The following is a 22801-nucleotide window of genomic DNA, read 5'->3' as shown; positions in this document are numbered from 1 at the left end:
CCTCTCAATCTCTGAAATGGGATTAAGAGATTGCCTGGCATGTAGTGGTTAGTTGATTCCTTTCCTTGGAAGTATAAATTGAAAACTAGAAAAATGCAATTGGCAGACATTTATCCCCAGTTGTACAAAACATTCAAAGTTAGTTTTTTAAGTAACTTTTGGGGACAACAGAAATGTAATCTTGAAACTAGTGTTCAGTCGGTTATCATTCATCAAATAGTAGAATGCCTATAATTGTGGCAGGTGGTAGGACACAGTGGTTACAAAACCAAACAGCTGACTAATTCCTGCCCTTCTGGAATTTTTAATCTATCAATACGGGTATGGCTGTCGCTTCTGATAGGAGAATGAAGTAAATGAGCAGGGTGTAATGGTAGGGAATAGAGAAGTGTTTGAGGCTAGTTAGAGGATGGTAGCTGTGAGGATGGGGAGACCAAGTTTTGGTGGTCTGGGAAAGCCTCTAGGAGGTGGTGGTGTATGTGCTGAGTGTGAAGAAAAAGAAAGCTCTATCTCTGAGAAAGGGAGAGTGTTCCAGGGAGGAGGAACTGTACGTACTGTGAGCTTAGAAAGAGCTCAGCTTATTCAAGGAACCTAATGGAAGCAATGGCTAGACCTTAGTGATAGGCCATCGGAAGGACTGTGGCTTGGCTCAGTTAACATAGATTGGGAAACTGATGATTTTAATCAGGGAGTAGTGTGATGTGCTTCATGGTTTGAAAGGTTATTCTGGCTGCCCAGTAGAGAGTAGGTTGAAAGGGACGAGAGTGGAAGTGGCTGTGAGTGGAGGCAGTGAGGGCCGAAAGGTGATATGTTTGAGACATGCGTAGGACATAGAAATGGCAGGGCTTGCTGATGCACTGGATGCGCCATAGTCCACTTTGCACTGGACCAACCACATCTTAGGCATCTTCAGTCCCCATTACAAGGACCTAGATGTGAAATCATAGGGCAATGGAACCATGTAATAGAAGAGTTTGGTTTAACTAGATTGGTTAGAATTGTGTGTAATTTCATATTTTATTTCTTTGCAGGAATGTGTCCTTGGTCTGACTGACAGATGTCGCTTTTTCATCAATGACACTGAGGTATCAAGGCTTGTTTGGACAGTGGATCTTTCTCAGTCTTAGCTCCAAGTAATATAGCTAACTCTCCCCTTTGTTCCCTGACCTTTTGTAGGTTGCTTAAAATATCACAGTTTTTGCAGTATATGATGAGTTTTTATTGTTATCGACTCATTGCCATACTTGCTAGTGTTTTTGCCTGAGAGATGCTTCATTGAAAAGTTAGTTTTCAGTGTATGAAATAGAAAATAGTCCCTGCTGTAATATCATTTGTCCTTTGAAGTCTTGATGACTTAAGATTGGTACATACTTTGGCTGTTATTTACTAACTTTTTTGTTTATTTTTATTTTTGACATCTTTATTGGAGTATAATTGCTTTACAATGGTGTCTTAGTTTCTGCTTTATAACGAAGTGTATCAGTTATATATATACTTATGTTCCCATATCTCTTCCCTCTTGCGTCTCCCTCCCTCCCACCTTCCCTATACCACCCCTCTAGATGGTCAAAAAGCACTGAGCTGATCTCCATGTGCTATGCGGCTGCTTCCCACTAGCTATCTATTTTACGTTTGGTAGTGTATATATGTCCATGCCACTCTCTCACTTTGTCGCAGCTGACCCTTTCCCCTCCCCATAGCCTCAAATCCATTCTCTAGTAAGTCTGTGTCTTTATTCCCATCTTACCCCTAGGTTCTTCATGACCTTTTTTTTTCTTAAGTTCCATATATATGTGTTAGCATATGGTATACTTTTTTCTCTTTCTGACTTATTTCACTCTGTATGATAGACTCTAGGTCCATCCACCTCACTACAAATAAGTCAGTTTCATTTCCTTTTATGGCTGAGTAATATTCCACTGTATATATGTGCCACATCTTCTTTATCCATTCATCCGATGATGGACAGTTAGGTTGCTTCCAACTCCTGGCTATTGTAAATAGAGCTGCAATGAACATTTTGGTACATGAATCTTTTTGAATTATGGTTTTCTCAGGGTATATGCCCAGTAGTGGGTTTGCTAGTTTGTATGGGCGTTCTATTTATAGTTTTTTTAAGGAACCTCCATACTGTTCTCCACAGTGGCTGTATCAATTTACATTCCCACCAGTAGTGCAAGAGGGTTCCCTTTTCTCCACACCCTCTCCAGCATTTATTGTTTCTAGATTTATTTAACCTCTTTATTGGAGTATAATTGCTTTACAATGGTTTGTTAGTTTCTGCTTTACAACAAAGTGAATGAGTTATACATATACATATGTTCCCATATCGCTTCCCTCTTGCATCTCCCTCCTTCCCACCCTCCCTATCCCACCCCTCTAAGTGGTCACATACCACTCAGCTGATCTCCCTGTGCCATGCGGCTGCTTCCCTCTAGCTATCCACTGTACGTTTGGTAGTGAATATATGTCCATGCCACTCTCTCACTTCGTCACTGCTTACCCTTCCCCCTCCACGTATCCTCAAGTCCATGCTCTAGTAGGTCTGTTTTTTATTCCCGTCCTACCCCTAGTCTCTTCATGACATTTCTTTTTTCTTAGATTCCATATATATATATTTTAGCATACGGTATTTGTTTTTCTCCTTCTGACTTACTTGACTCTGTATGACAGACTCCAGGTCTTTCCACCTCACTACAAATAAATCAGTTTCATTTCCTTTCATGGCTGAGTAATATTCCATTGTCTATATATGCCACATCTTCTTTATCCATTCATCTGTTGATGGACACTTAGGTTGCTTCCATGTCCTGCCTATTGTAAATAGAGCTTCAATGAACATTTTGGTACCTGACTCTTTAAATTATGGTTTTCTCAAGGTATATGCCCAGGAGTGGGATTGCTGGGTCATATGGTAGTTCTATTTGTAGTTTTTTAAGGAACCTGTATACTGTTCTCCATAGTGGCTGTATCAATTTACATTCCCACCAACAGTGCAAGAGTGTTCCCTTTTCTCCACACCCTCTCCAGCATTTAATGTTTCTAGAGTTTTTGATGATGGCCATTCTGACTTGTGTAAGATGATATCTCATTGTAGTTTTGATATGCAATTCTCTAATGATTAATGATGTAGAGCATTCTTTCATGTGTTTGTTGTCCATCTGTATATCTTCTTTGGAGAAATGTCTGTTTAGGTCTTCTGCCCATTTTTGGATTGGATTGTGTTTTTTTTTATATTAAGCTGCATGAGCTGCTTGTAAATTTTGGAGATTAATCCTTTGTCAGTTGCTACATTTGCAACTATTTTCTCCCATTCCGAGGGTTGTCTTTTGGTCTTTTTTATGGTATCCTTTGCTGTGCAAAAGCTTTTCAGTTTAATTAGGTCCCATTTGTTTATTTTTGTTTTTATTTCCTAACACAACATTGTAAAGCAACTCTACTCCAATAACGTTAAAAGAAAAATAACTAATGTGTGGTATTTTCCCCCATCATCCTCAACCCCCACTTTTTCCCAAATAACCAATGTTAACAACTTAGTATATATCCTTCTCCAGGCTCATATAATTATAGCCATACACATACACACACATATATGCAGTCCATAATCCAATTTCATCAATTGTCCGAATAATGTCCTTTATAGTTAATCTTTCCTAGTTCAAGATCCAGCCCAGGTTCATACCTAGCACTTACTTCTTCAATATGGAACAGTTCTACCGCTTTTCTTTTAGTTTCTTGCTCTTGACATTTTAGAAGAGTTTAGGCCACTTATTCTGTGCAGTGTCACTCCATTTGGGTTTGGCTGCCATTTCTTCACCATAAAATCCACGGTGGGGCTCTCATCAGGTTTCAGCGGAAACTGCAAGATACCTGCCTGCGTCACACCTGCTGCAGATTCTTGGCCTGCAGTTCCTCACAAAATTTCAAAGAAGCATATCCATACTGCTTGCAGCTGCAGGTGCTGGATACAGCTGGAATGTGCCTCCAGCCCAAGGCTAAACCAATACCCCCCAATACAGACACTTATTGAGATGCAAGCACTCAGGTTTTTTTTTGGGGGGGGGGATTTGCAGGCCTCTCACTGTTGTGGCCTCTCCCATTGCGAAGCACAGGCTCCGGACGTGCAGGCTCAGTGGCCATGGCTCATGGGCCCAGCCGCTCCGTGGCATGTGGGATCTTCCCCGACCGGGGCACGAACCCGTGTCCCCCGCAGTGGCAGCCGGATTCTCAACCACTGCGCCACCAGGGAAGCCCAAGCACTCAGTTTTAAAGAAGCAAAAATTATGAAGTACAAAGGCTCCAAAACTATTTTGTTGATTACTTGTAAAATATGCAACAGAACAGTAACCAGTAAAATAATGGGAAAGTAGAAGCTTCCTATAGGTGATGAGAAACAATTCCACCACTTCTCAGATTTAACCCTTGCAGGAAGACACAGGAGACTAAATCTCTGAGTTCTGCAAGTTTGATTGCAATGGCAAGAGCCCAGCCTGGTTTTCAAAACACCTACATCTGGACAGTCAATAACCACTTGCTCCTCAAAGGATGTGAGCAAAAGAAAGAAACACGTCTCTTAACTAAAAATGCTGCCTAGTCAGAAAGAATTCCAAAAGAATCCAAAGTGGATTTCAGACATTTCTTGTCTCCTCTGCAAATAATGGATTTTGAGAAATGTCTAATACTATTTCTGAAGTAAAGCTAGTCAGTAAAACGACTTGTTTGACTTGTATTTATTTTCTGAATACCTGGAAACCAAATCCAAGCACAAACTTTTCTTGGCATCCTTGATATTTGTGGGAAATAAAAACCTCATTGGAATGAATAACTGAAACCTACCCACTCAAGGGTTGGGGGTGAGATAAAAAAGAATGTGAAAGTGCTGGTCAATAGTAAATTCAAAAGCAGGTATTACTGGTATTCTTATTATTTTTCCTTTTTTCATCAGTTTTCACTATTATCATTTTCTTTCAAATGGAAATTGAGACCTTTATAAGTGTGTCTACTCACTTGAAGGATTTCTTCAGGGGGTCAATAACCTGACTGCTAATTCAAAAAACCAGTGTGTCCTTATTGTCCTACAAACTTCTGCATAACTATACACTAGGGAAATCTGAAGATTATCCCTATTTGGGGTGTATAAATATCCAAGACAGTCTTAATTATAGATGATCTAGTAAGATAAAGAATGCAAATACATTTTCAAGAAATTTTCATTTTTATTACCTGCTGTTGTTCCTGTAGTAATATTTCACCCTAGGAGACAGTTTACTTTATTTTAGTACAGACTTTTTTCTGGGTTTAAAATTATTTCAAAATGTTAACTTTTACTTTAGCTGTCTTACATATTTTCAGGAACAACACAGGTATGGGGGTTTTGTTGTTGTTGTTTTGTTTCATTTTTAATAAACTAGGGTTGTTTTCCACCTTTCTATTTAACTCATTTAGATATGTTGAAATAAAATTGGGTTATGCATTTTTGGTGGGAGTATCAGTGAGGTGATGTGTCTTTCTCAGCATCAGGTCAAAAGGCCCATGATGCTGGTTTGTCCCAATATTCATGATGTTCATTTTGATTACTAGAGTAAGATGGTTCCACCAGGTTTGTCCAATATAAAGTTTTTATTTTCCTTTGTAATTCATAAATACAAAGACTGCAAATATCTTGTTGTTCATCAAACTCTCACCTACTAATTTTAGTATCAATTGATTTCCTAATTTTATTTTCTTTCCTTCTTTCTTCTTTCCTTCCTTCCTTCTTTCCCTCCTTCCTTCCCTCCTTCCTTGCTTCCTTTTTATTTCTCTCTCTCCCTCTCTCTCTCTCTTTCTCACCTACCCCTTTTCTTGGCATATTATGGTGAGACAGGCCTTTCTTTTCCTTCCCATTTATTTATCTGTTCACTGGTTTATTTATATCACTATGGCCTCATACATACTTTTATTATTCAATGGAATATAATATACTGTTTAGTTATAAACACTAACTATAACTATAATCTATGAATAGTTATTTTGACATTCAAATTGTTCCAGGTTTATCAAGCCTGAGCCCCTTAATCATAACTCCTGTGTAATTTGGCATGATCCAGTCACTTCCTGAGCGCTTGCTTCCCTAGCTGATTCAATCCGATATTCCAGGCTCCCCCTGTACTTTTCCTGTCCCAGCCCTGCAGTCTGTCATTTCTCCAAGGGGTCTTAGTTCCTTTTAGTGGAGAACACATGTGTGCTTGTATATCTCTGTCTATTTCTATCTCTGTTGAAACATAGACACGGACATTTATTTTTGTCAGTGTCAAAAACCATGTTTTAAAACTGATACATGTACTTCCAGTCCAAAACTACAGGCTGTATGTAATGCATGCTTCTCACTTTCTGTATTTGTAGCTCCTTCTTCCCATTATTCTCAATGCATTTATTCTTTTCTTCAAGTCTTCAATACAAAAAATGGTTTTGGAACTGCTCACCTGTGCCACAATGAAAATCAAACCAGCAAACTAGAGTTAAATATTTATTTACAGTTCTTTTTTTATTTTAGAAAAAAAAAGAGCGTGCACATCCTTGCATGTTCCCAGTGTTGGAGGGGAAGCAACAACTATGTCATCATGAAGTATGATGTTAACATTAGAATTTTTATAGATGCCTTTATCAGGTTGATGGGGATTCCCTCTACTTCTGGTTTGCTGAGAGTTCTTATATATATATGCATGTTGAATTGTGTAAGATGTTCTTTCTGCACCTATTGAGATGATTCCTTTTCTCCTTTATTCTGTTGATATGACGTGTTACATTCATTGATAATTGAATGCTAAAATTTACATTTCTGAGATAATCATCATTTGGTCAAATGCATTGTCCTTTTCATATATTGTTGGATTTGGATTACAAATATTTTGTGAAAAACTTACATCTATGTTAATGAGGGTTATTGGTTACTGATTTTTTGGGGTGGTGGGGTGGGTATGTCCCTGTCAGGTTTTGGTTTCAGGATTCTCCTGACCTCATAAAAACAAGATGGGAGTTGTCTCTTCATCTGTTTTTTGAGAAGGTGTGGTAGGGTTGGTATTATTTATTGAATACACTTTTGATAGAATTCACCAGCTAATTATTTGTTTTGGAGTTCTATTTGAGGAAAAGTTTATGATATCAAACTCCGTGTCTTCAAAAGATATAGAGCTACTCTTCTTTTTAATTTCATCTTATGCCAGTTTGGGTAAGTTTCGTTTTCCAAGAAATTTTTCTATTTCATTTAAGTTATTGGATATATTGTCATAAATTTGTTCATAATATTCTGTCATGATTCATGTAACATCCATAAGATCATTTATTGTAGATACTGGCAATTTTCTTAGTCAGTCTTGCTAGGGATTTATCAATATTTTTATTTTTTTCAGAAAACTAAATTTTTGCCTTGTTAATTTAAACTATTGTTTATTTTCTGTTTCATTTATATCTGTTCTTACCTTTATAATTACCTACCATCTATTTACTTTGGGTTTAATTTGCTCATTTTCTTCTATATTCTTAAAGTAGAACCTTAGATTAATTGTAAACCTTTTTTCTTTTCTAATCTAAATATTTAAAACCATAATTTTCCCTCAAGAACCTCCTTAGCTACATCCCACAAAATTTGATGTATCTTTATGAGCATAAGTCAGTGTATCTTCTAATCGTCCTTGTGATTTCTTCTTTTATCCATGGTTTATTTAGAACTGAGTAGTTAAATTTCTAAATATCTTAGAGTTAGTGACTCCTAATTTAATAATTTTGTGATCAGAAAATGGACTCTGTAAGATGTCAATCAAATTAAATTTATCGAACTTTTTAAAATTTTCAAGCATATGGTTGGCCTGTTAGGCTTCCAGGTACACTTGGAAAGAATGTGTTTCTGCCATTCTTATGTGTGGTGTTCTTTATTTTTATTATTATTATTTTTTCCCAAGTACAAGTAATTTTATTTTATTTTATTTTTTAACATCTTTATACAATGGTGTGTTAGTTTCTGCTTTATAACAAAGTGAATCAGCTATACATATACTGTGTGTTGTTCTTTAAATATCAACAGGTTCAAGGTGGTTGATAATTCTATCATGTCTTTTATACCCTTACTATATTCTCTGGTTGTTCTATCACTTACTGAGAGATAGGTGTTAAAATCTCCAGCTATGATTATGGATTTGTCTGTTTTCACTGTAGTTCTGTCAGTTTTTGCTTCATGTTTTGGAAACCTTGTTATTAGGAGCATATACATTTATAATTATTTAATTGTTATACATTCCCAAAAGAAATGGCCAATTTGTTGTTGTAAGTTTTCTTCTTTTCTCTAGTTATACTCCTTGTCATGAAGTCAATTTTTTACACTATGCACTTGCTGGCTCAGTTTTCTTATGTGTACTGTTTGCACGGTACATATTTTACCATTACTTCTTTGACTTTCAACCCCTCTGAAACTTTACACAAAGGTAATTATTTTACTTTGTTTTAAATTTTCTTAACACCTTTATCGGTGTATAATTGCTTTACAATGCTGTGTTGGTTTCTGCTGTATAACAAACTGAATCAGCTATATGTATACATATATCCCCATATCCCCTCCCTCTTGTATCTCCCTCGCACCCTCCCTATCACACCCATCTAGGTGGTCATAAAGCACCAAGCTGATCTCTCTGTGCTGTGCAGCTGCTTCCCACTAGCTATCTGCTTTACATTTGGTAGTGTATATATGTCAACGCTAGTCTCTCACTTCGTCCCAGCTTATTCTTCCCCCTAACTGTGTCCTCAGGTTCATTCTCTGTGTCTGTGTCTTTATTCCTATCCTGCCCCTAGGTTCATCAGAACCATATTTTTGTTAGATTCCATATATATGTGTTAGCATATGGTATTTGTTTATCTCTTTCTGACTTACTTCACTCTATATGACAGACTGAAGGTCTATCCACCTCACTACAGGTAACCCAATTTCGTTTCTTTTTATGAACATAAGCATATCTTGATGTTAGTTAGACTTAAACTTTCCTAGCATTTTAACCCCAGAAAAACATTTCAAATCTTATAACACCCTATATTGGGGGTGGAGTGGAAGGAAGCAGATTAATTCTGTGAGATTATTCCTGTACTAAATATACTTTTTCTGTGGCATACAGTCATGAATTATTTATGCGCCAGAGAAAGTACTCTTTAAGCAAGTTGATGGCCTTTGATCTTCAAAAACCTTTGATGTTCAAATTGTACGTGGAAAGGCTCTTTCCCACTGAATAACAGGACTGGTAACCTCTGGAACAGAATGCCTTTGAATTATAATAGGAATTACTTGGCATCTGGAAATGGGATCAAAGACAAGCAGTCCAAGCCAGTCAATCAAAAGGATAAGGTAGAAAGTGTTTTTGTCACAAAAGGAAAAACACACTAGTCATGATTTGAATATGTTGCTTTCTGATTACTGCTAACTTGCAAACTCGCCCCATGCCATTCCCTTTCACATGCGCTACTTGTTTGCATTTCATTTAGTGATTTTTGTGGTTAGAGGAGGTCAAAGAATGGAAATCTCTGTTTAAGAATCCATACAAATAGTAAATACGTGCTTGGAAAGAGTGTGTAATGTTCATACAAGATGAACAAGTAAATTAAAAAGAATAATCCCCAGATTTAATGTTTTACTTAGTTGAAACCACAATTTTCCTTACCGTTTGTTTATCTTTCTCTTCCCAATGAGATTTTTTCCATTGTCATCCGGTGAACAAATTACTTTTGATTTTCTTTGTCTTCCTTTCTTCATTCATTCATTCATTTATTCACTTTTACACTTTACGGAGGTTTAAAAGGCTTCATTATCCCAAACCCACATACTAGTATTAGAGTAATATTTACATAACCGTTAGTTATAAGAAATAATTTAATCAGGAAGCTGCTGTTGCATTCTTTGATATTTGCCCTTAATTTCTCATTCTGCACACCTTCCCAGTATTGCCTTATACTCTGTATATCTAACCAGTTACAAACAATAGACTTCATTACATTTAAAAAATAATAATAATTAAACTCAGGGAAAGAGTAAGTGATTGATTCAGTAGAAAGGTAAAACTTATTATTTATTATTTCTGTAACAATTTCACTTACTTTATATAAACTCTCTAAGCAATTTCCAATTACTTTTTCTTGAGCTGAATGCTAGCATGCCATTTCATCTACAGAGAGGTATCCTCCCTTGGGAAAGTTAGAGACTACTTATCCAGAAATGCACCTTGACTGAGAGATCTGCTTCTGTTTTCCTCCCCAACTAAGTTTAAATTCTTAAATTGCTTTTTGGTGTTTATAATAGAAAGGTGTTCAATAATGTGCACACAGTGACAGCTGAAATACACTCATTTAATAAACTTTTAAATTCTCACAATCCGTGACTGTTGCTATTTGCCCCTTTGGGCAGTTTATCCAATATCAGTCACTGTGTTTTGACTTCATTTTTAATTTTTTTTGACTGCTTTGGTTGAGGAGGAAAGCTTCTCCCACAGTTACACTCACTTTGTTTTGTAGCCTCTTAGTCAAGGCGTTGGGAGATGGGGTGGCAGAACCAGATGTATAGTCATGGTAATGCTACAGGAAAAATCTACACTAAATCACAGCAAACTAAACACCAACCAAAGGAGATGTATCCATTTGGGATACAGTGCAGTCCTTGACAATGTTGAGGATTTATGGCTGTCTCTGTCTTTCCCCCTCTGTATGTCTGTCTCTGTCTCTCTGTCATTCCCTATCTCCATCTCTATTGTCTCTGTCTGCATCCCTGTCTTTCTCTATATACCTCTGTCTTTGTCTACCTCTGCCTATGTCTCTGTCTGTCTATATCTGTCTATCTCTGTCTCCGTCTTACTGTCCCTATCTTTCTGTTTCGCTCTGTCTCTGACAATCTGTGCCTCTCTGACTGTATCTGTCTGGGTCTCTATCTTTCTATCTCTGTCTCTGTGTCAGTCTGGTGTTTCTCAATCTGTCTGTATTGGTATCTCTCTGTGTCCATGTGTCTCTTTCTCCATCTGTCTGTCTCTGTCTTTCCCTTTCTGTCTCGGTCTGTCTCTGTCTCAATCTGTCTCTGTCTCTGTCTCTCTCTCCTCTCTCTCTCTCCCTCCCTCCCTCTCTCCCTCTCTCTCTGTCTCTGTCTTTGTCTCTCTCCATCACTATCTCTACGTCTACGTTTCAATGTGCCTCTCTTTCTCTGTCTCTGCATCTGTCTCTCAGTCTGTCTCTATCTTCCCATCTGTGTCTATCAGCCTCTGCCTGTCACCCTGTCTCTACCTGTAACTGTCGCTCCCTGTCTTACTTTGTACATGTGTCAGTCTGTCCTTTTCTGGGTCCGTCTTTCTCTGTCTCCCTGTCTCTGTCTCTATCTATTTCTATCTGCCTGTGTCTGCCCCTTTCTGTGTATCTCTTTCTACCTGTCTCTTCTTGGGGATGAGGTGTAATATCTGGCTCTGTCCATCTGTTGGGATTTCTCAGCCTGCCCAACCAGCTGTCTCTGTTTTTCTGTTAGGTTTGTCCTGTCTGGCTGTTTCTGCCTCTGGTCTGTTACATCTTTTGATAGTCTGTCTCTGTCTCTGCCTGTCTTACAGAGACAGGAATGAAAGGTTATTACAATTCAGTACACAAACCCTCTACTCTTAGGTTCCCTTCTGGTGGTGTCCCGGAGACAGATGCTATAAAAAGATAAAGGTTAGCATTCATGTTCAAAGACTTAAGAGACACAAATAAACAGTGGCTCATGAAGGAAAAAGCGGTGTCCCAGGGATGTAGGTGGGATGGACAAAGACAGCACACAAGTGTAAATTATGCTACTGTGGAAAGGGTCTATATATAAACAGCACAGAGATGACACGGGAATTTTAATGAAAGATCCATCATGTGCTAGAAAAAGAAAACCATCTTCTTTAAGAGGAAAAGAAAAGCAAGAAGAAGTGTCTATGCACAGGGTCTACAGGAAGGTGCTTGCAAAGTCTCAACCACAGAATTTGGACATGAAGCTGACTGATGAGAGATAAAATAGCACAATACACCTATTTTATATAGGTACACAACACAAAACATGGGATTAAACATAAAATTTTGAATTGAGGTAAGATAAACACTGAAATAAGTGGATTGAAAGAAGATCCAAGGTTCCAATGTCATCACTTGTTTAGCTAGTAACATGACTCTAAGACATTCAAATTTCATGAGCCCACACAAGGTTCCACCCTTTCTTTGTCCACTCTGCTACCTGGGCCTGGATGCCCTTCCCTTTATTCAGGATAAATCTCTTGAAAGGGGTGTGTCACCTGCCCCATGTTCCAAGGTTTACTTGCTTGACTCCCGTTAACATCTAAATGTCATAGAGTCTCAAATTCACAGACCTCTTCTTTGAATCCAGAACTATAGGCAACGGTCGGCCCCACAACATGGAAATCTCAAAGGTGCTGCAATCTACAAAGGAACAAAATCGAACTTATGGTCCAGGCAACCAATATTAATCGAACTGTAGCTTCCTTGCTCATATGAATAAATAAATAGAAAGACATTGATGTTGGTAAGGAGATAACAACCAAGACGTTGGCTGAAAGTTATTCCTCACTTATTTGTTTAAGTTTCAGGAATCAAATTTGTCTGTTCCTGATGTTCTAAAGATAGGCGGCGTTTTCTCTAGTAGGCAAGAGAACTAAAATTCACCTCATTTATTTAGACAACAAATAGACAATTGATATATGAACAGTCTTTGAAAGATTTGTTCTAAAACAAATCACTTTGCAAGGGAAACTTGGGTTTAGTCTGTGAACACATTTTCCACATCGATTGTTTTGATTAGATTCTGAGATAAAACAACAAAGAATAATTTCACACCATATTGTAGCAAAACTCAACTATCAATCTTGCTTTAAAGATTAGCAAGGTAATATGATGCAGTGGAAGGGATTAAAAACCACCTGGGCAAATTCATGCAAAGATTTGAATACCCCAAAGATCCTTAAGTCTCTGAAAAGTATCCATCACATAAACACAATGCATTACATTGGGGATACCTGGCAATTATTTTAAAAATAACAATAAAAATAATACAAGACGATTGTAAAAATAGGAATCTACAAGCAACTGACTGTTTTCATTAGCATGTTTGAAGCAAATGGAATTTTAGGAAGTTCAGTGAGTCTAAGTGAATTAAAATTTTCCAAGCAGTCATGAAGTGCATGCTTTGGATGAATACAAGTGGCTGAGTATGGTCCACCAGCAGGTGAGGAGATTTCCTGTAAGAGGTGCATTCTCCAAAATGGTAGCCCCTAGTCATATGTGACTATTTAAATTGATTAAAATTAAGTAAAATTGAAAATTAAGTCAGTCTCACGACATTTGAAGTGCTCAGTGGCTGCGTGTAAACACTGGCTACAGCACTGTGTGCAGCACAGATATGGAACATTTCTATCAGTGCAGAGAGTTCTGTTAGATAGTGCTGTTCTATCATCAGTTGCCCCAAGCAAATTTTACATTTCTTTCTACTTCTGAATACATAGGTTGCCTGGATAACCTCGAAGTGGGTTGATGATGTTTGTGGAGGTAGGGAGGAGTTAGAAAAATGGAAATACAAAGTGGTCACGTTTTGATTTGCAGGGCCTCATCAGGATCTCATTTGTGTCACCGAGCTTGTTGAGATGGTACGGAGGCTGGGGCCTGGGCTTGAGGAAAGTTGGTAGCCACCCACAGGGATGGTTTGTTCTGAAGCCCTGTCCTCTGGAATTAGAGGAATTTGGGTCTTATCTTCTGTGGCCCATAGAGCATGTGACCTGGTAGTCAGACCATCATCTCAAACTCATTGCCCCAAACTCAAACTTTTCCTTCCTTCTCCCATTCCACTATGATGAAAATCTATTTTCAATATATTTTATGTTTGATTTCTGTTTTTAATGTTTATCTTGTTAATATCTCCACCAGTATGCCAGTGCTCTTCTCAGTCCCAAGGCCTGGTAATTGCCCATTGAAAGGATACAAAATAAATGTCTTTGTGAACTGAGAGTTATGGTAGAAATATTAGCATGTGGGGTTATTGTAGTAAACACATCTGATTCTTTGTTTTGCTTATTTATCAAGTTTAACGTGATACAATATCTCAACACCTCCCAGCTAAGGACCACCAGGAACATATTTGTATTTGAACTAGCTGGTTTTACTTTCCCCTGCAGTGAAGGAGAACACACACAATGAGGAACTGTGGGCCATATAAGTAAGAGGGTGATAGAAAAGGGATATTAAAGCATTCAGACATTTTTTAGGTGATTTGGGTGAGGTCTTAAGGAAGAAGAGTTTTGATCTGGATTGAATACTATCAGGAAGGCAGGGTATTCCTATGACTGAGTATCTTCATAAACCTCTTGTATAGAGAGAATAGATTAGACTGAGGTTGAAGCTGCAATTGTTGAAAACAAACAAACAAAGCAGAAAAACAAAACCCCCCAACTGGCTGTCAATCATATTAGCAAGGGGAGGGATATATGTTGATTTGTACAGTCATCGTGTTTTTGTCTGTGCTTAGAAAAGAAATTATGAAGCGGCCATTCTTGTGTCTCAGTTCATCATGATCTCAGAGTGCAGAGATCTCATGATCTCATCTGAAGGTGGCATTCTGTGAGATTTGTTAATGTTTAATGGGAGAATCACATGCCCTAGCCTGGATGTGAAGACATATTTTTAGTACCCGCCTTTGGCCACAAGGCCTTAATCCATGTTATCTAGACTTCCACCATTGCTCTGATTTTGCTGGTGAGGAATTTATTTAGAGAATGTAGTCTTTAGTTGGACATGGGTTGATCTCTCCCGCTCCTTTCTTTGTAGAATGCATTGTTGAATGCTATGATGTGACATTGGCTGTTCAATACCATTTAAAACTCTGGACAGGTTGCTCTGGCCAACTGCAAAACAAGTGATCATACAAAACACAATGAGTATTAGACCTTGAAACAAGTCTTGAAGTCAAGGGCCTAGCTTATAAAAACCAGGCAATGAATCTAGCTGCATTCACTTCTGATAGCCACATGACTTTTGTCAGAATCAAAGACAAGTTTGGGGCCGTCCTTGTTAGTTATTATTTTCCCTAATGTGAGGATGGCAGGTCACAAAGCACATATGAAGAGGGAGTCAGTTACTCTTCTTGGGAGATTTTTTTTTTTTTTTTTTTTTTTTTTTTTTGTGGTATGCGGGCCTCTCACTGTTGTGGCCTCTCCCGTTGCGGAGCACAGGCTCCGGACGCAGCGGCTCAGCGGCCATGGCTCACGGGCCCAGCCGCTCCGCGGCATGTGGGATCTTCCCGGACCGGGGCACGAACCCGTGTCCCCTGCATTGGCAGGCGGATTCTCAACCACTGCGCCACCAGGGAAGCCCTGGGAGATTTTTAAAAAGAAATTGGTATGACTGTTACTGGATAATCCCTCCCCACCAGGCACCCCAGGGGAACAAGATCTGCTGGAATGTTCAGTTTTACATATCTGAAAGTCTCTAACAATTATCCTGAACACACAAGGTAACTTAGCATATGCCATATGGGTGTTTTACAAGATGTTATGTAAGAAAGAGTACCCCAGTGTGGCACAGACTATATCCAGAGTATAAGTATCATTTATCACAGCAAGAGAAAGCCAATTTTGTGTTCCTCAAGGGAAACAAGCTGTATTTAGCAGAGTTAACCAGTTGCACAAAGCAGGCTGACTATCATGAACAAACGGAATACCATGAGGAAATTTGACTATCAGGGCCAGGATGGCCCCAATATTGGAGGCTGTGTGTTTGGGAAAGCCTTACTGATGGCTTGGCAAACGTGTCTCCCTTATGGACAGCAAGTATGTGTCCTTAAAGCTAGGTGAAAGGAATTTAGGCATCTGGCCCTTTCTGGATCTGGAGCTTAGGCACAGAGTTCCATATGGGAGTGAATTATTTGGTAGACCTGGAAATAGCACTTTCGCCGGAGGTGCCTTCGTGCTTCACTGAGCTCGGTGTTCAATATTCCAAATGGAGTGAATGTAGCCTTGCACAGAGTGCACGGCCAGGGTCCTTCCCCAGATGTGCACGTGCATCTGACGAGCTAGGTGAAAGCAATGTGACATCCACGATTCTTAAGGGATCAGGCACTTATGAGCCGGCCCGTTCCATGCAGGTTCTGAAAGGTTTGCGCCCCTTTTCCCAACACGCCAGTCCCCGGTTAGTGCAACCAGCACTACGCTCCTTGTTTCTCAGGGTGATAACTAGTGACAGCCTTTCAAACTTCCTAGGAAGGCAGTTTTTTACAGGGTAAATGGGAAGTGTACCTGAGATTCTTGATGAAGGGAATTTCAAATGCAAAATTCGTTCAGTATAAAGGGAACTGGACACTGGTCCAGGGAGCATGCAGTGTCTTCAGTCACAGTCACCCTCTGCCATTGTGGTTCATCGGCTCCCTCAAAACACTCTGCTCTCATGGAGCAATCTGTAGACACTGGCAGCAGGCTGGCAGGTTGAGCACATAACCACAAAACATTGCCGGTTTCCAATGCGAAGCACTGTGGAGGCAGAAGGGTTTGCAAGCGTTTGTCCCACGAGGGTCCCTTCAACAATAGAAGGTCATACTGAGTGCAGTGACACCCGCAGTGATGAGTGCTGTGTGTTAAACACTTATCATTTGTGCATGCTTCTTGGAGGTGGAGCTTAGCGAAGGGTTTTCCAGGGGACGGGATGAGAAAGCCTTTCAAAAGCAAGTTGGAAGATAGTGCTGCTACAAGGAAGGCAGTAGTTGGTTCATTGCTGCATGCGGGAAAGAAATCCTGTGTTCGTGCTCTTCCTTGAGTGCGGGAAGTCCTTACTGACTGGGGAGTGAGGTGACTTGTGTTCATACAAAGCGGTTAAAATCACAGGAGGTAACATTGAAAACTCTTCTTGGCACTGTGTCCTCAAGTCCATTGCAAGGGAGGACTCAACCGTGGCAAGGGGAAAGAGTTTGTCCCCAGTTCAGAAATGCATATGACTGAGGTGGGCCAGACGGAAGCCATGGTATACCATGTTGCTTTTCGTGCAAGAAACACATAGGCCAAGGGTCTAGAATGTAGTGAAACCTATTGGAGAACTGTGGTACCCGGTTTCCACAAGGGATCCCATAAGCTGCACTAAGCGCTCGGTTCTGAAGCCCACAGGGAGCAAAAGCTTTTAAAGGCACATGGCCAAGTGCTGCTTGCCCACCTTGGCAAAGGATGGTACTTTCGCTCAGTAGGTGGATGGCCCATGTGGAACACAAATTTCATTCACTCTTTGACCAATGAGCCTAGTGGTACAGGCAAAACCTGGGTCTTTTCAGAGGCTTCCCCACCAAGCCTTTGGAGAGGCACCTGCCTTTGAATTGAAGCTCCACACAAGCGGGGACCTCAGGCCCAGGGGCAGCTTGTGCTTTCTCCACCTGCCTGTCATGAAGACGGCCCTAAGGAACGGGATCCTTTTGATGTCAGCACTCGGCACCAAGGTTTCCCGAGAGTGCTCCTTCAGTGACCAGAAGGCGATCCCTTGTGAGGGACACATGCAGCGATTACTTTTGAACCTTCCAAACCCAGACACTGTACCTCTTAGGTCTTTGGAAGCTGAGCGAAGCTAACAAGGTGCGCTGAAGCCCAATGGGCGAAAAGAGGCTCATGGATCTCAACAGGAGGCCTGTTGAAATGTGTGGCTCCTAGAAGGATTGCAGAAGTTCATTACGGGCTCTACGAAAGAAATGTGATGCAGGCTGATAGAAATCCCTGGAGTGGTCCCATACTGAAAGTGTCATGCATGCACGGGGTTGTTTCTTCTACATACCCAAACCCCACATATACCTATCTGACATGTGCCCCTTCTCCAGGCTAGGCATGGTGAAACCACATGTTTGGCAAAACCTTACAGATAAGCTGGCAAATGTGTCCCCCAAATGGGAAATGCTTATGTGTCCTTCAAGTTTGCTGAAAGGAATCGATGGAAGGTGAATTATCTGCAGTTGTGTGGCAGTGGCAGTCTTGAGGGGAAAAAAAAGTTGAGTTGTGAGGCAAATAAAAGGTCACTTTGCTATGGTTGAACATGGCCCGGGGTCTCATAAGTTTAACTGTTCAGTGTGAGAGCCCTCATGTGGCTACGGTCTATGTAGCTACCTTTGAAGACAATGTGGGATATTGGGAAGCCCCTGATGTTTACAGTGAAAGGGACCTAGATTCACTCCAGAAATTACTAGCTATGTCATGAGGGAAAGGTTAAGCTCTCTGATTCTCACTTTTCCCATTTTGAATGAGGATATAAGAATGCCTACCTGGTATGGTGTTTGTGAGGGTCAAATGAGAAACATGCATATAAAGTGCTTGGAATATTAAGGCTGTTCAGTAAATGTTAGCTCCCTGCTCTACTACAACCCTTCCACCTCCAAATCAGAACAACTGGATTTAAATCTTTGTCATGGTGTCCATTAGATTGTGTTGATGTCTTAAATGTGCCCTAAGGAACACTGGGTTAGGGTAAAGCAGTCTACGAACAAGTATTTACACATAGCATCACACCTGAGGTGGCAACATCGGAGAGAATGTTAAAATGTCATGGGGACTTCACCCATTTATTGAGAAATAGAAATAAGATATATTACTTCCAAACCACTAGAGGGAATAAGGTACTAAAGAACACTCAGTCCATCCAACAGAGACTCAATCAGTGCATTACAAAACAGAAAAAGAGAATAATACATGAGAAGTATAGGGGGAAAATCACAATAAATAGGATGCTGAAATAAGATGACAGAAACAACTGCAAACTACAGTTTACTAGGAAAAATTCAAAATGGAGCCGTATGATCGTTCAAAGAGCACTATCTAAATCATAAGGGCATTGAAGGGTCAAAAGTATATAGTTGTGAACATTTTTTAAATGCTTATTCCAGTTCTTAAATGATTAAAAAGAGGGATTCAGGGCTAATGAGTGTGATTATAATTCTGAAGGCTCAAAATATACATATGCCAAAAATTCACTGAATTTCACAAATTCACAGAGTGGGAACTTTTAGTGTCTCTCTCAGTTACTGATCGATTAAGAAAACAATAACTATGAGCAACGATAAGGAAGATTTGAAGAACCTATTAAAATCTTGGTCTAATGGGTATGTACAGAATACTAGGTCCAAAGATTAGAGAATATATATTCTTTGGAAGCACAATTGGAACATTTAGGAAAGCTGATCATACACTAGGCCACAAATAAGTCAGCAATATTCAAAAAAGAGTTGTGAAGATGGAAACCACATTCTCTGAACACAATGTAATTAAGTTAAGAAATAATAACCCAAGGAAAACAGAAAAAAACACTTGGGGTGGGAACATTTAAAAATGCGACCTGAATCAAGTGATATATATGACCAACAAGGGATAAATTGTAATTATTAATCATAATGGAAATTAGGAAATATTGCAACCAAATGAAAATGAAAATAGCACCTATAAAATCTTGTGGAATACAACCAAATGGTAGTTTGAGGGACATTCATAACACCAAATGCTTGTATTAGAAAAGCAGAAAGACCACAGATTAATGAGCTAGGCCACCGAAATATGAAATAAGAATGAGAAGAACAGAATAAATGCAAGAAAGTGGGAGGAAGGAACATTTATCAAAATTAAATAAAGAGAAAAGAAGAAAAAAATCCATAAAGAAGTTCAAGCAAACCAAACGCTTGTTGTTAGGAAATGCAAAAGAAATGGATAAATGTATAGCAACGGTCACTGAGAGAGAGAGAGAGACAGACAGAGGGATGCAAGTAAAAGATATTAGGAATGACAAAAGAAGTAATCATTCGGATAAGTAGATATTTGTGTAAGTAGCATATGACTTAATTTGAATTAATTTGAATTACTTGACTTTAAAACAGATGAAATAAATAATTTTCTCAAACCCACCAAAATTAAATCAAATAGAAACAGACTGACCATTTCTATAATAAAAGTGTAATCCACCATAAATACGGAATGCTAACACTAAAATTGGTAAAGCCCTTCAAAACTTTTCCATGGTCTCAAATATTACCATTAAATTTCATGTCTGTAAGATCAACCCCATCTGGGACTCACAATTTATCTACTTATTAATTCATATCAGACCAGCCCATACACTTGGGAACCTCATCCTCAATTTTGGATTGTACTGTTTTTACAAGCTGATAGGGTTAATTACTTGAAAGATCTCATGTGATACTTCCAGCTTTATCACACAGATATAAGCAAATCTACAAAACACTTACATAAACAGCCTTTACATGATCTGCAACCTGGAGACTTGGTCTTCTGAAATAAGTGTCAGAAGAATCTGCCCTTGAGCGTAGGTTAAAATAAAAAGTCTTACCAGGTACTGTTAACAACTAGCATCAGTAAAACTCCAGAGTGTTGATCCTTGAGTGGTTCCTCATCACATCCCCCTGTCTACTGGATATCCACTCCATCCGAAGACCTTAAACTGAGGATTCTTAGCAGTCTTCTAGGTGACACTGACTTCAGAAGTGGACAGATTCCTCCCAAGATGACAGAATGAGATTAATTTTCTGATTCTATAAGACCTTTTTCTCCTCCTTTACTCTACTATTAATATTGTCTATCATTACACTGTGATGTCTTCTAGCACAGTACTGTGACCTTCCCTTATCTTTATTGAATTATTTTTTTTACTCCTGTGATCTCCTTCTACCACTTAAGGAAAAACATCTAACATTCCCAATCAGACCCTGCAGACAAAAGACACAAATGCTGCTCCTTTAAACACTCTTCAAGGCAGATTTCTTTTTGAAGGCCCCTTCTGATTTGTCAGTTTGCCTTACAGCATTAATCCCAACCTCCAGACTTTGAAATTTGGACACTGACCTCCTGCTGAGGTGATTACAATCCTATAAGCAAGTCCTACTCAAACAGGAGTAGGCTCCAATATTGGGGCCATCCTGGCCCTGAGAGTCAAATTTCCTCATGGTATTCCGTTTGTTCATGATAGTCAGCCTGCTTTGTGCAACTGGTTAACTCTGCTAAATACAGTTTGTTTGCCTTGAGGAACACAAAATTGGCTTTCTCTTGCTGTGATAAATGATACTTATACTCCGGATATAGTCTGTGCCACACTGGGGTACTCTTTCTTACATAACATCTTGTAAAACACCCATATGGCATATGCTAACTTATCTTGTGTGTTCAGGATAATTGTTAGAGACTTTCAGATATGTAAAACTGAACATTCCAGCAGATCTTGTTCACCTGGGGTGGCTGGGTGGGGGAGGGGATTATCCAGTAACAGTCAAACCAATTTCTTTTTAAAAATCTCCCAGGAAGAGTAACTGGCTCCCTCTTCATATATGCTTTGTGACCTGCTATCCTCACATTAGAGAAAATAATAACTAGCAAGGATGGCCCCAAACTTGTCTTTGATTCTGACAAAAGTCATGTGGCTATCAGAAGTGAACGCAGCTGGATTCATTGCCTGGTTTTTATAATCTAGGCCCTTGACTTCAAGACTTGTTACAAGGACTAATACTTATTGTATTTTGTATGATTACTTGTTTTGCAGTTGGCCAGAGCAACCTGTCCAGAGTCTTAAATGCTATTGCACAGCTAATGTCACATCAGATCATTCAATGATGCATTTTACAACGAAAGGCAGGGGAGAGATCAACCCATGTCCAACTAAAGACTACATTCTCTAAATAAATTCCTCACCAGCAAAATCAGAGCAATGGTGGGAGGCTAGATTACATGGATTAAGGTCTTGTGGCCAAAGGGGGCTACTAAAAATGGCTCTTGACATCCAGGCTAGGGCATGTGATTCTCCCAGTAGACATTAAAAAATCTCACGGAATGCCAACTTCAGATGAGATCATGAGATCTCTGCACTCGGAGATCATGATAAAGTGAGACACAACAAAGGCCACTTCATAATTTTCTTTTTCTAAGCACAGACAAAAGCAAGATCACAGTACAAATCACCATATGTCCCTCTCCTAGCTAATATGAGAGACAGCTAGTTGGGTTTTTTTTTTTTTTTTTTTTTTTTGCTTTGTTTGTTTTTACCAATTGCAGCTTTACCCTCACCGTAATCTACTCTCTACAAGAAGTTTATGAAGATACTCAGTCATAGGAATACCTGTCTTCCTGACAGTATCCAATCAAGAGCAAAACTCTGCTTCCCTAAGACCTCACCCAAATCACCTAAAATATGTCCGAATGTTTTAATATCCTTTTTCTATCACCCTCTTACTTATATGGCCCACAGTTCCTCACTGTGTGTGTTCTCCTTCACAACAAGGAAACGTAAACCCAGCTTGTTCAACTACAAATGTGTTCCTGGTGGTCCTTAGCTAGGAGGCATTGACATATTGTGTCACGTTAAAGTTGATAACGAAGCCAAACGAAGAATCAGGTGTGTTTACTACAATAACCCCACATGCTAATATTTCTAACATAACTCTCAGTTCACAAAGACATTTATTTTGTATCCTTTCAACCGGCAATTACAAGGCCTTGAGACTGAGAAGAGGGCTGGCATACTGGTGGAGATATTAACAAGATGAACAGTGAAAAAAGAAATCAAACATAAAATATATTGAACATAGATTTTCACGAAGGTGGAATGGGAGAAGGAAGGAAAAGTTTGAGTTTTGGACAATGAGATGGAGATGATGGTCTGACTACCAGGTCACATGCTCTATGGGCCACAGAAGATAAGACCCAAATTCCTCTGATTTCAGAGGACAGTGCTTCAGGAGAAACCACCCCTGTTGGTGGCTATCAACCTTCCTCAAGCCCAG

At 39.3% G+C, this 22801-nt stretch overlaps 1 pseudogene; it reads left to right on the top strand.

Moving 5' to 3' along the window:
• LOC131748138 (germ cell-less protein-like 1 pseudogene) overlaps window positions 1-22801 on the top strand; it is a 55449-nt pseudogene that overhangs the window by 24871 nt on the left and 7777 nt on the right.

The sequence above is a fragment of the Kogia breviceps genome, chromosome X (assembly GCF_026419965.1).
Source record: "Kogia breviceps isolate mKogBre1 chromosome X, mKogBre1 haplotype 1, whole genome shotgun sequence".
NCBI classification, from domain to species: domain Eukaryota; kingdom Metazoa; phylum Chordata; class Mammalia; order Artiodactyla; family Physeteridae; genus Kogia; species Kogia breviceps.
Note: the sequence above shows the minus strand (reverse complement) of the source record. Positions and strands in the feature narration are given on the sequence as shown.